Consider the following 14,598-nt stretch of genomic DNA (forward strand, 5'->3'; position numbering starts at 1 on the left):
ATTGTGTACATATATTTTAATTATCTATAATTCATTATATGAGTGAATTTTTGTTTATTTATTGCTACATAAATAGCTAAACTACAAATCATTCGAGTCACCGGTAATATGTGGTTGTCATTTACTACAGCACATCCACATGTATTTAAAAACATGATCTGAAACGTTTTCTTTTCTCATTTTTAATTGGTTTAAAGTTTAGTTGTAAATTAATTAACAAATTAAAAGGTGTTTATCAAAAGGGATTTTTCCGATAACAGAAAATAAGACGTTAAGGCAAGCTCCCAACATTTTAATCGGATCATCAGTTACAACATCACGTCTGTTTAGAAAAAAAGCACATGACTTAAATTGATTCGAAATTTGATAATATATCAATTGATGAATAAATATATTTGGTAAACTAATTTGAATTTATCTAAGAACAAGTAAATTAAAATGTACCCATTTACGATTTCAGATCACAAAAAATTATAACCACGAATTGTTTGAACATTAATAGTTTACAATGTTTCAGAAATCGGCGATGCAAGTTTTGTCGAAAACCAAAGAATTGATTACGGTCTAAGAAAGGAAATTAAATTAGAATATTTTTGTAACTGCTCTCTTAAGAATAACAGTTTTAAATCTAAGTATTTGTTATCTAATCCCGTATGAAAAAATCTAGCAAAATATTGAACTTATCTGGTCAGCGATAATCTCCGTCCGTATTCATCGAAAGACATTAGGTCAATAAGCCGTATCTGGAAGTTGCACGCTTATTGCACGGTACGGTCCGCTTTTTTGTCCGTCTGGAGGCAGGTCTTGCATAAATTATCTTGCACGCTTTTTGCACGGTACGGTTCGTTTTGTGAACGGTACGGTTCGCTTTGTGAAGGGTACGTTTCGTTTTGTGAACGGTACGGTACGCTTTGTGAACGGTACGTTTCGTTTTGTGAACGGTACGGTTCGTTTCTTGCACGGAACGGTTCGGTTCGTTTTAGAGGTGTAGTAGCACGTTTCAGGGTCTGTAGCATTATTGTTGGCTTAAAGCTTGGTATATTAATGTCAACAATACGGTCACGTAAATGTCCGATATCATGACATGCAATGTCAACCTGTGCGTGTAGTAAAGTCTAGTATATGTTGATACACACTCACACTGAGTTTTATCCTCCAAAACGTGAACACCACATTTCTTTCTTTTTCATATTTTGTATATTTCTATGTTTAATCATGTTCATTGTATATGCCGATACGCTGCAAAATTTAATAAAATAAAGGATGTATATCAAGGAATTCTGTGAAGCTGTAACTTGAAACAATCCCACAAGAATCTTCCTATCTGTCACTTGCAATAGTTACAGTGTGGGGGTTTAGTCATAATCTTCAATTGTATTTATGTACAAAATAAAAGTACATGGACCATTCCCTCTCCCATGTATTTCATGCTCTTGAAATGCGATATACTAAAGACGCTTTAAAATGTTCGCACTGTATTATCATTCTTAAAAAAGGTAAAGAAAATAACGGCAAAAAAATCTAGCGATAAAAATTTGCAATATGCAACCAGACTGCTAAAAAAAATGGGGATTTCAATCAAACTGCTATCCTTACAATGTCAGCGGTCTTGTGTCCCGCTGCCACAAATGGACTCAAGCTCGCAACATTGCAAGGACAACAAACTGCCTGATAACGGGGATAACGATGAACGGGAAGTAACTCTGATATTGTTTTTTTTCATTTCTTATTCAGATGTCACCATAGCAGGATCAGTCACACGCACACGTACCAGACAGTCAGAGATTGTGTAACTTCTTGTTAACAAGGTATGTAATCGATCTATAAATACATATTCACTTAAACACCACATAATTTGCTACATAATATAGCTATGCTGCTTAAAACATATAATTCTAATTTAATAAAAAAATAAGCTACTTTCGTTTTGAAATTATTGATCTCTTTATTCAATTCAATTAACTAGTGGATCAAACTGAATAGATTTGATTCATTATAAACAAATGATTTATAAACTTAGGTAGCATTTTTTGGAAAATATTTTATGATTTGTATTAACGTCCGGCATTAAAAAAATAGGCTGAAAGGGTGGTGTTGGTGTTTTAGGTGAATTTTAAGAAGAAATTGATACAATTCAATTTATACACAAACAATCACTCTGACTATATGTATGAAATCTTTTATCTTTAACATTAAACTAACTATCATACTTTTGGTTTTTTTTCGTAGAAGAACCATGTATCCTCATTATAGTGGCCAGGATGTGCCCCGATATGACCTTTGTGTGACCGCCATAGTACACAGCTACTGTGACTTTTGTCATGTCAACCTCTGCAAGTCCTGCATAGGAGAACACATTTCTGATGGATATGAAAAACATAAAATAGTCCCATTTCAGGACCGAAGATCAACATTGATTTATCCAAAATATAAAACACATCAAAGCAAAAATTGTGAATTACAGTGCAAAGATTGCAACATTTTTGTCTGTTCTACCTGTACTGCATCTAAACAACACAATGGACATAACTTCGTAGAAGTAACAGAAGTTTACAAGACACAAAAAGAAGTAATTGAAAAAGACACAAAAAAGTTGGAGAATAATATTACCCCCACGTATGAAGAAATTGCACGGGACATGGAAAACAGCTTGCCAACCTAGATGACGGATATGGGAAACTTACAACAACAATTTCCAAACAAGGAGAACAATGGCACAGAGAAATCGGCGTCATCATTAACAAAATGAAATCCGAAATTGGCGAGATAAAAGTAAAACACAGGGACATTTTAAAGAAACATTTGGATGAAATCAAACAGATTCAGTCTCTCATAAAACAAACATTTCTGGCCTTGAGGAAAATTGAAAAGTCAAACGATATATATCTTATCATTGAATACAGCTCTAAGATCAGAGAGTTCCGAAAACTCCCACCGAAGATTCGGGTATTCCTCCCAACATACATTTCAAAACAAATATACCGCGAGAAGCTGTATAGTTTGTTTGGATCGATCACCCCATTATCTACTGCTACAGAAGAAACTGTTTTGTCACACAACCAACCCAACACTTCGGTCTAGGAACTGCTGAATGAACCGGAGATAGTTGCCACAATACAGACTAAGTGTGAAAATCCACGCAGTGTTTGCTGTCTTAATGAAGACACGATATGGACGACGAGCGGACGGAATAGTGAAATAAAGTGTTTAAACATGAAAGGTGTGTTACTTCAGACGATCAAAGGAAACTTCACACATGATATCGCTATAGACAGGGATAATGATCTTGTGCACACTAATTCGGCAACAAGGACAGTTGATAAAGTAAAGAATGGACAGACAGAAGTGCTAATCACACTGCGGGATTGGATGCAAATAAACCTGTGTGTCACCTCTTTCGGTGATCTCCTCGTTTCCATGCACAGTATTGATAAAACTAAATCCAAAGTTGTCCGTTTTTCAGGATCTACAGAAATACAAACAATTCAATATGACAATGATGGCAAAACTCTGTACTCAGTGATTGATAAAATTAAATACATCACTGAAAACAGAAACCATGACATCTGTGTAGCTGACTGTGGGGCTGGTGCAGTAGTGGTGGTTAATCAGGGTGGGACACTCAGATGGAGGTACACTGGTCATTCCACAGTCACCAAGATCAAACCATTTCAACCATGTGGTATCACAACAGACAGTCAGAGTCGTATCTTGACAGCAGACAGTGACAACCATTGTATCCACATTCTGGATCATAATGGACAGTTTCTACGTTACATTGCTAACTGTGTTCTGGAGTATCCTTGGGGTGTATGTGTGGACAATGATGGCAATCTGTATGTGTGTGAGTACATCAAAGGCAGTGTAAAGAAAATCAAATATTTAAAGTACCGGTAGACATCATCCATTGAAAAAATTGATGTTGAAGATAATGCTAATCAAAGGAAGGTGTTTTTTTTCTCATTACATGTATATATTAAATTTTATCATTGGAACTTTCTACAAAATACGTTTATTACTATAGTTTTGATACAGAAAGTATTTTATTAATTCTATTCATTCTCTTATCAATAATAAGGCCAATGTTAATTTTGTATTGAAGTTATATATATGTAGTTTACCTTATCAAGACTTACTTTTTTCAAGCAGGATCAGAAGACTCTTTTTGCTCAGAATATAATAGGCAACTATTTTACCATATTAGACAAGCAATATGTGTATGCAATATGCAACTATTCAAGCAAAATATGTTAACTGACAGGTGGCATGTTATATATCAGGTTAGAGGTTCATTTAGATTTCAAAAGAATTAGATTTATTTTTCAAATGGAACTTTAATATAACATACATATTAGATGTAAAATACAAGTGAGAGTAGATTATCAAAATAAGGGGTTAGAGAATTATGGAATAATTTAAATCAAACATTGCTTTTGTGAAATATACCTAAATGATGTGATTTTTTGTTTCGTGAACAGTTTTAATATGTTCCAAGATATTTATGCAGCATATTTTTTGACATAAATCGATCGATATTCATAAATATTCAAAGGTTCAGACGATGTTGTGAATGTTGTTTAGGATTTGCTGAAAAAGTAACTGGATATTTAAAATGTGATTTTCATTTTTTCTTTTTGTTAGATATGCACAATTGTAAATAACTTTTTAAAAGTTTTTCATCGAACAATTAAACACGATTAAAAGAGGCAAGGGAAACTTAATACAAAACAGTTGATATTTGTGACGTCGTTAACTTTTTTTTACTACTAAAATTTTCATCACGTTGTATTTTTATAAAACACAAGACCTTGGCTGTTCAGAATGAATCGGTTATTCCGAATTGACAAAAAAAGTGCGTTTGTAAAATTTGGAAATTAAGCGTCCTTTTCACCTGACGACAGTCCAATAGGTTCCAAGTACATAAAGTCTCATTTTACGTAAATATCTAACATAATTTATTTGCAAGTACCGGTATCTATTCTACTATAATATTAAAATAATCGACTCGAATTTTTGGGCTTTTATATCGAGAACTTGGAAGAGTTGTCTTTTGTTTTATATATTTCAAACATTGTTGGTTCTTGAAAATTACCAATTTGTTTTTTTATTCTTTTCTCAATCAAGATTGGCTAATCAAAAATGAACGAAAATTCCTTTTTAAAAATCCGAAAATCATCTAGATTTTTTAGAGTTTACAATCTTGTCTATGCGCATTTCATTCACGCTCAATCACTGGAGGCTCTTTAGTTTATATTTCCACAATACATTTTTTGCATGGATAAACTCAGAAACGATATTACAAATGCATGTAAATTTTCATTAAAAGTTTGTCATATATTCTGTTCATCAAAGGAATTATGGAAGAAATACGGAAGATAACTCTAACTCAGTGCATTTAATAAGAAAATCCCGAGAGTTTCGAATGTCAACATGGTGCGAAAATTCGAAGCGAGTAAAAAACGTTGGTGAAAAAGTGTTGATTTCTTCATTAATATGAATAAAATTTTTAGATGAAAGATATTGCAATCAAAATTGTTTGTTATGAATAATTAATTAAAACTGTTATTCTCAATGCAATTTCGGAGCGATTCTGCAATTTTAGCAACATTGTACATTTCGAATATATGGGAGTCGTTTCAACTGTGGCGATGGTCTGTCTTTAGACACAGTTAGGATATTCTAACTAAGCAGAGTGTAGTGAAATTAAGAGCATTATTGTAGGCTTAAAGCTTGGTATGTAAATGTCAACAATACGGTCACGGATGTGTTGATGTATCTATTTCGTAAATGTCCGATATCATGGTATGCAATGTCAACCCGTGCGTGTAGTAAAGTCTAGTATATGTTGATACAAACTCACACTGAGTTTGATCCGCCAAAACGTGAATACCATCTTTCTCTTTTCCTTTTTACTTTTTCGGATATTTCTTTGTTTAATAATTTCCATTGTATATGCTGATACGCTACAATATTTAATAAAATAATAATATTTAATATTCATTAAAAAAAAATTAAAAAAAATCTAGCGATAAAAATTTTGCAATCTGCGACGAGACTGCTAAAAAATGGGAATTTCAAACAAACTGCTATCCTTACAATGTCAAGGGTCTTGTGTCTTGTGTCCCGCGGCCACAAATGGACTCAAGACACGCGACGTTGCGAGGACAACACACTGCGAGAGAACGGAAATCTCAATGAACGGGAAGTAACTCTGATTTTTTTTTTTATTTCTGATTCAGACGTCGTCAAAACAGAATCAGTCGTGTTATGGACACGCAAAACAGACAAATAGCGATTGTGTAATTTCTTGTTAACAAGGTATGTAATCGATCTGTAAATACTTTTCACTTAAACACCACATAATTTGCTACATAATATAGCTATGCTGATTAAAACATATGATTCTAATTGAAGTAGAAATTAAGGTAAGGTTTGCGGCTTGCATTTTTTAGAGGTTGTATCAAAGTTACATACCATTTTGTTCACTATACTAAAGTCTTTTTTCTCATGAAATTCAAATGAATTTTGCCTGTCCCGTTTTAAAACTAAAAAAGGTCAAAGTTCATGATTTCCAATTGTCATTTTGATGAAATGTAAACAATTTCGTGAAAATATGTACATTTTATATATGAATATCATGGGGGTTATTTATGCTTAAAATGTTCGAAAATAATATCACTATTAATATCATGATTCACTTTTATTGATTTCTGATGAACTATCTAAAATTAGAATAAAATGCAACAGAAGTCTTAATTTTGGACTACTAGTATGTAAACGAAAACATCTTATTTGAAACCTTTCCAAGTCCACCGATTTCAGGAAAAACGTATCTTAGAATATGTGTAATCTGATGTTTCTAAGACACTATTCAAAACCATATGATGCGGATTTCGTTTTCGTGGAAATTGATAAAATGCTTGTGTCCTCTTATTTTTTCATTGAAACTAAAAAAAACCGCGAAATAAAAAAAAACTGAAATCAATTATGACTTCATATAAATTTTGACGTCATAACTGAAATAAAGGGTAGTTGGTGTTACGTCACAATGAAAATGTGTGAGTTACTCAGATAGCATGCATACATTGGGCCAACGTTGGGTAATGGTCGGTCCATTACTGTTGGGTACACAACGTTGGCCCATTGTTGGGCCTATGTCCACCTGAGACATACCCATTCGATTGCCAATGTTGGTTGGTGGCACAACATTGGGCCAACGTTGAGCCAATGTTGTAAAATGTTTCCATATTTTACTGAGACTATGACATTGGCCCAACATTGATCCAATGTGTGTCAATTGCCATTTTTTAAATGTTTATTTAAAAGATTTTTTGGTCGATAACATATATATATATACACAAAACTTTGAAACATTTGATATGTGTAATAGAATTGTGATATTTAATTTATATTAAATCTAAATATATACATAATTAACGCCTATTAATTATTTCATCAATGAAAACATGTGAAAATATACTGCAGGCTATTTTTTCATCAACGAAATGATGTGAAAATATACAAGTTGAATTTAAAATTGTATGTAAAAAAGCCGAAAACAAAACAAATAGATTCTGCAAAATAATATTCTGTTGCATAATTGTTTTAAAGTGTAGAATTTTAACAAGCCGACCCTGAGATAAGAACACATTCACTGACCAAGCAATTAAGACAGAGATTTCACAGCGTGAGACTGGCCAGTTTCCATGGTAATCGTGATATCTGATCTGCTGGGATGGACAAATCTGCTCATACTTAGCAGATTAAGCGAACAAAGTAACTCGTGAGATTTGCTGTTTTCGTTTTTAGAGAGGATGTTACAGTCACAGCCCAGCAAATAAGACAGAAATGTAAGTATTTATCTCAAGTGATTGCATATTTTAATGGATTTTGTGTTTTCTAATCCTATGACTCTTCTCTATATCTAATGCTTGTACTTTTATTTACAGGAAATGTTTGGGCCTGCAACCATTTTGTTGAATTTTCTACTGACTCTCAGGAGCTAGTGCTGTTCATGGTTAGCGTGTTGTGCAATTGACTATGAAGAAAAAGGAACAAGAAGCAATCAAAAATATAAACCAATTTGAATGAACACAGACATTCAATTTTTGGGTTTTAGTTTGAAAGTGTGGATATAGATTTACCCTGTGAAAATATGCTTGCCATAACACATTGTCGGCCGTTATTTCATTCTAAGGATGTTTATCATGGTTGGTGTATTTTAAATTCAAAATAAATTCATATTTTGTTATTATATTTTGCTGCAGTTGTAGTGTTTATTGACCAAACGTTACACCAACGTCGAACCAATATTGGGTCAACGTTGAACCAACATTAGGCAAACGTTGATCCAACATTGGGTCAACGTTGGTAATATGTTACATACGTTGGCCCACTGTTGGGCCAATATCAGAAGATGACATATTCGACATTGTGCCAAAGTTGGCCCAACATGTGGGGCCAACGTTGGGCCGATGAGCAAATTGCATTGGACCAATGTCATTTTCCAACGTTGGTCCGATGTAACCGATGACGTTGGCCCAACTTTGGCCCAACGTAAGCTTGCTGTCTGGGTATCTCCCTGTAACCGCAAACCTTACCTTAAGCTACTTTCGTTTTGAATATATTGATCTGTTTATTTAATTCAATAAACTATTTAATCATACGCAACTATGTAAACCTGATTTATTATAAACACGTTATCTACAAAGTTCGGTAGCATTTTAAAAAAAAATGTCTCCTGTTAAGTTTTAACGTTCGTCTTATAAAGAAAAATAAACTGAACGAGAGGGGTTCTTTTTGGGTGAATGTTAGGAAAAATTCAATAAAAATCATTTTATACATAGACAATCAATTTATTAGTCTATATGTATAAAATCATTTATCTTTATTATTAAACAAACAACCATACGCATTTGATTTTTTTTCGTAGAACAACAATGGATCCTCATTGTAGTGGCCAGGATGTGTCCCGATGTGACCTTTGTGAGTCCGCCATAGTACACAGCTACTGTGACCTTTGTCATGTCAACCTCTGCAAGCCCTGCATAGGAGAACATATCTCGGATGAATACGACAAACATCAAATAGTCCCAATCCAGGAACGAAGATCAACCCTCATTTATCCGAAATGTGAAATACATCAGAGCAAAAATTGTGAATTACAGTGCAAAGATTGCAATATTTTTGTTTGTTCGTCCTGTTCTGCATCAAGACAGCACAAGGGTAATGACTTTTTAGAAGTTACAGAAGTTTACAATACAAGGAAAGAAGTAATTACAAAAGACACAAATGAATTGGAGAATCATTTTTCTCCTACGTATGAAGAAATTGCTCTTGACTTGGAAAAACAGCTTGTCAACCTGGATGTAGGATATGAGAAACTTAAACAACAATTTCTAAACAAGAAGAGCAATGGCACAGAGAAATCGACATCATTATCAGCAAAATAAAAAAAACTGAAATCGGCGAGATTAAATTAAATCACATGGACATTTTAAAGAAGCATTTGGGTGAAATAAAAAAATTACAGTCGCTCATTAAACAAACATTTCTGACCTTGAGGCAAATTGAGAAGTCCACTGATACATCTGCTACCATTGAATACAGCTCTAAAATCAACGAGTTTCGAAAACTCTCACCCAAGGTTTAAGTGTCCCTTCCAACATTCATTCCAAAATCTATAGACTGCGAGAAGCTTTATAGATTGTTTGGACAGATCACTCCATTATCTACTGCTACAGAACAAAATGTTTTGTCACTGAACCAACCCAACACTTCGGTCAAAGAACTACTGGATGAACCGGAGCTTGTTGCCACAATACAGACTGAGTATGAATGTCCAAGCTGTGTTCGATATCTTAATGACGACGAAATATGGATGACTGGACTGACCAATGATATCAAATGTTTTAACATAAAAGGTATGTTACTTAAGACAATAACACAAGTTTCAGGAATGTCACCTAATGATATAGCTGTTGACAGTGATGGACATATTTTATACATTAGTGACGAAACAATGACGGTTAATAAAGTAAAGAATGGACCAAAAAAAGTGTTGATCACTGTGCAGGGTTGGATGTCAATAAACATGTGTGTCACCTCTACTGGTGATCTCCTGGTCACCATGTGCAGTGATGATGAAACTCAATCCAAATGTGTTCGCTATGTAGGATCTACAGAGAAACAAACAATTCAATATGACAATGAAGGTAAACCTTTGTACTCATGGAATTCAGTGGTTAATCAGTAAATTAAATGTGAAAAAACATACAATTTATAAAGTAAAAAATGGACAGACAGAAGAGTTTATCAAATTGCATGATTGGATGCCACTAAACTTGTGTGTCACTTCTATTGGTGGTCTCCTGGTTACCATGTGTAGTGCCGATGAAACTCTGTCCAAAGTTGTCCGCTACTCAAGATCTAAAAGGAAACAAACAATTCAATATGACAAAGAAGGTAAACCTCTGTACTCAGGGAATTCTAAAATAAAATACATCACTGAGAACAAAAGCCTCGACATCTGTGTAGCTGACTGTGAGGCCGGTGCAGTAGTGGTGGTTAATCAGTACGGGAAACTCAAGTGGAGATACACTGGTCAACGCTCAGTTACCATGAACGAACGATTTGATCCTTGGGATATCACAACAGACAGTCAGAGGCATATCCTTACAGCAGATCATATCAACAATTGTATCCACATTCTGGATCAGAATGGACAGTTTCTCCGTTACATTGATTACTGTGATCTGATGCCTCCTCTTGGTTTATGTGTAGACAGCAATGACAATCTGTTTCTGTGTGAAAATCTCGAAAGTAAGGTGAAGAAAATCAAATTTTTAAGGTAGATATAGCCGGTGGCGGTAGAATAAAAATCAAAGAATGGCCAAATATTCATTTCATGTATATTATATACTAAAACCTGAAATAATTCATAATAATAGCCGTATTCCATATTTGTATACGTAATTATTTTGCATACGACTATTTCTGTTTTCCTCTAAACGATACTAACTCTTCAGGGTCCAAATTCAGATTGTCATTTCATGATGCATACAATAGTCTCTTAATCTGATGATATAAGAATGTCCAATCACGCACACATTTAAAACACTCATTGTTTACATATTGTACCCCAATCGGAACCAGCACAAATAATCATGCAATATCCCATACAATTAAAACCTAGAAACTAAGTTTTCAAACTTAGTGTATCAAAACATTACTCGTGGTAACACTCTTAGGGATTAAGACAGAATGGCCCTACTCTCACTGGTCAGATACTGACCGCATCAAAACACATGACCATATCGTTTAATTTGATTAGCTTATAAATTTAATTGGGGGAATTATATCATGGATTTTTTTACAATTACATAATAGGTTACTGGGAGGTTTTTAGACCAGGGATTGGGGCTTAAACGTACATTGACAGTGACCAGTAAAGGGAATTTACATAATATGGTTAACGACCTCTACAAGGCCTGGGAAAGAAATGCAACATATCTAATCAAATATAAACATAACAAATACAACAAATAAGCATATAAAATTATAGCATTCAACACATTAATACAATTATTAACATAATTGTTGTTTTCACACATACATTTATAATAATGTCTTACCGAAATAGCTTCATCCAAGGCAGACAAAATTCATCAGCATTCTACAATTAAATGTCTATCCAGACAACAAACTAGAAAGTTCCAGGTATTTAGATTACAACATATAGTGCAAAATATAGGTGGTCTTTTTAGCTTGTAGATTTTGAGATCATGTAGAACTTGAATTTGAGTTAAGAAAGTGTTTTTTGATAGCATTTGTATTTGTTCAATCGGTTGTTCAATTGCTTTTTTTTTTATTTTCTAAACGGCACAAGTTGTTCCAGCTAAATAATGCTTGGGAAAATTGAGTAATTTGTTTTGTAAATAATAATAATTGTTGACCTTATTTTTTGCACCATTGAGTATTTTCACAGCTTGTTTCGGCTTTTCCTGAATTAAATCCATTTTGTTTGTACTTCTAGTTGCGCCGTGACGTCCGGCGACGTCGATGTTTTTAGTCAATTGTAAAGAGGACTGTCTGTCTTTAGTTACTAATATATGTTCAACAAAACAATATATCCCGTCATTATTTGGAACATAGAATACCAAGACAAAACTCATTTTGAGGTTTCAATATTATTTGGTTTTAAGCCCAATTTAAAGAGATATTACTTTCTACATTATATGGTTTATTGTTGACATAACACAAATTTTGACCGTGTGCCGGGACCTCATTTTTACAGGATTAGATCCTGAATAATTTTTAGAAATAAAAGAATTGATTAACATTTTTTTGGCAAATATGTGAAAATATTGCTAAATTATGTCTACCTTTAGGAATGATATGAGGTTAAGTCTTCGTAGTTTTGATTGACCCTCGTAGTACGCACTACAATAATAATTTCAATGTATAGAATTAAAGCCATTAAATAAAATACAATCACTATAAATTTCTATCGCAGGTTCTGTCTTAAACGTTCTGGTCAGTTACTGAAAAACTATAAAGCACGTAACACTTAAACGTTTCCACAATCGACAAGAAAAGCAGGACCATTCTTTGTGCTACATGAAAAATACTAATTGTTTTATTATATGATTGAATAACTCCTAACTTTCTGATTAACTGATATCCAATAATCTAGAAGTAATAAAACGTTATAATTGTAGATTGTTGTTAACTGCTGCTCTAAAATTGTTAATATTTGTCAATTTCTTTCTCATCTTAAAATCATCCTTTATTTAATGTTTTGAAATAACCCAAAACATCAATAATGATTATATACAGGTTGAAAATGTTCCAGATATCATACATTCCGGACATTGAAAATTAATGATAAAATATTTTTTAAAAATGTCAAGAATATTGATTCTTCGCTGTTGGATTTTATAGACTAATTTATCAGTTCTTTTATATATATTAATTATCAACAGGTACAGTCATGTGCATACCGCTTTTATTCTGCAATTCGTATTAACCATACCCGCTAGTATTATAAGTTCCGTCTAAAAAGAAACAAAACAATTCGTTTCTTTTCATTTTTACTTTACTAGGAGCGAATTTTAATCCAAAATAAAAATGTAAAAACTTCTAAAACTATTCTTTTTCTCTGCTGTATTTCAGTAGCATGGTACTACATGTATTTATTTAATTTAGTAGCATGGTAATAATTATCCAATTCAATTTATTGATATCACCATGTTGGCATACCGTCGAAATGAAATCAAATGACGGACAAATAATGTTATAACATAAAGGCTCTACCATGCAAAACAATTTTATAAAATTCTTTATAGTTCTCGAACTGTTTTCTCTTCACAAAGCATTTATCCATGTAAAAACACAGACATTTTGTAGAATTATAATCACATGGATTAACAATTTTTTTGACGGGATCAATACCACAGTGTAATTTGTCATTAAATATAAAAACCAAAGATCTCAACATTGTGTTGAAGATTTTTTTATCTTGTCTGTATCTATATATTCTTGGACAATCTTTATCATCGAGAAGCAACTCAAGGATTTTTTTTTCTCATTTGACTTTCGTTTTAAATTGAGGGGGTTGTCAAATTTAATTAAAGAAATGCCAACAGTGACGGAAGCATACGTCATTTGAGAAACTAACTGTTTAAAGGGAGCTGTATGAATAATCAACCTCACTCGCCGCCATCAAAACGTTTTTTCTCGCGAAGTTTGCGAACAAATCCGGCAACTATGACATTTCAAGAATTAATAAATATTTTTTTAAAGATTTCGAGATTTAATAACATAACTTTATTACATTAATCTCTTATTATAATACCATCAATATATTTTGATAAATAAAACAATAAATACGAGTTATCGGAGTCGTAACAGTCAACATCGAAAAGTGCGTTGAAGTGCATGGTTGCGGGGAAAAGTTATATGCGTCAAAATGCGTGATTGTGGGGCAACTGTACATGTGTAAAAATGCGTTACTGCGGGGAAGGGGTTAAAAAAAACCCTCATATTTAATAATATAACCCTAGATACATAGACATAATCCATTGTTAAAATCTGATATAAAAAAGTGATGTTAATTTACAAAATTTGACCTTTTCGTTAGACTAGGTATAAGAGGCCTATATTAAAAATTGGTATTAGAATTTTCTATAAAATACATTTTAAAACTGTATTTTACTGATACTCTAAGTGATTTTTAATTCCATAAATTCAGTTACAGTTTATAAGGGTCAGGTTTATTTTCATCGAAAATAATTTATCAAATAAAGACTTTCTTTCAATGATGGGATTTTTAGCAAAACATGTGAAAGAGGTTCACTCCTTAGGTTTTGGGAAGCCATTTTGGGTCACCTTTAGTCTGAAAATTTTGCATCACATATCATGTCTAGTAAAACATTTATATTTTACAATGCAACTTCCTAATTTTCAGTGCAGACCAAATTTCTGGATAGTTTGTCTATTACGATATATTAATGATGTTCTGAAAAACATATTTAAACAATAATTGATATTTTTATCGATATTTGTTGGCATATTTAGCTTATATTTCTTAGAAGTTAA

The sequence above is a fragment of the Magallana gigas genome, chromosome 1 (assembly GCF_963853765.1).
Source record: "Magallana gigas chromosome 1, xbMagGiga1.1, whole genome shotgun sequence".
NCBI classification, from domain to species: Eukaryota; Metazoa; Mollusca; class Bivalvia; order Ostreida; family Ostreidae; genus Magallana; species Magallana gigas.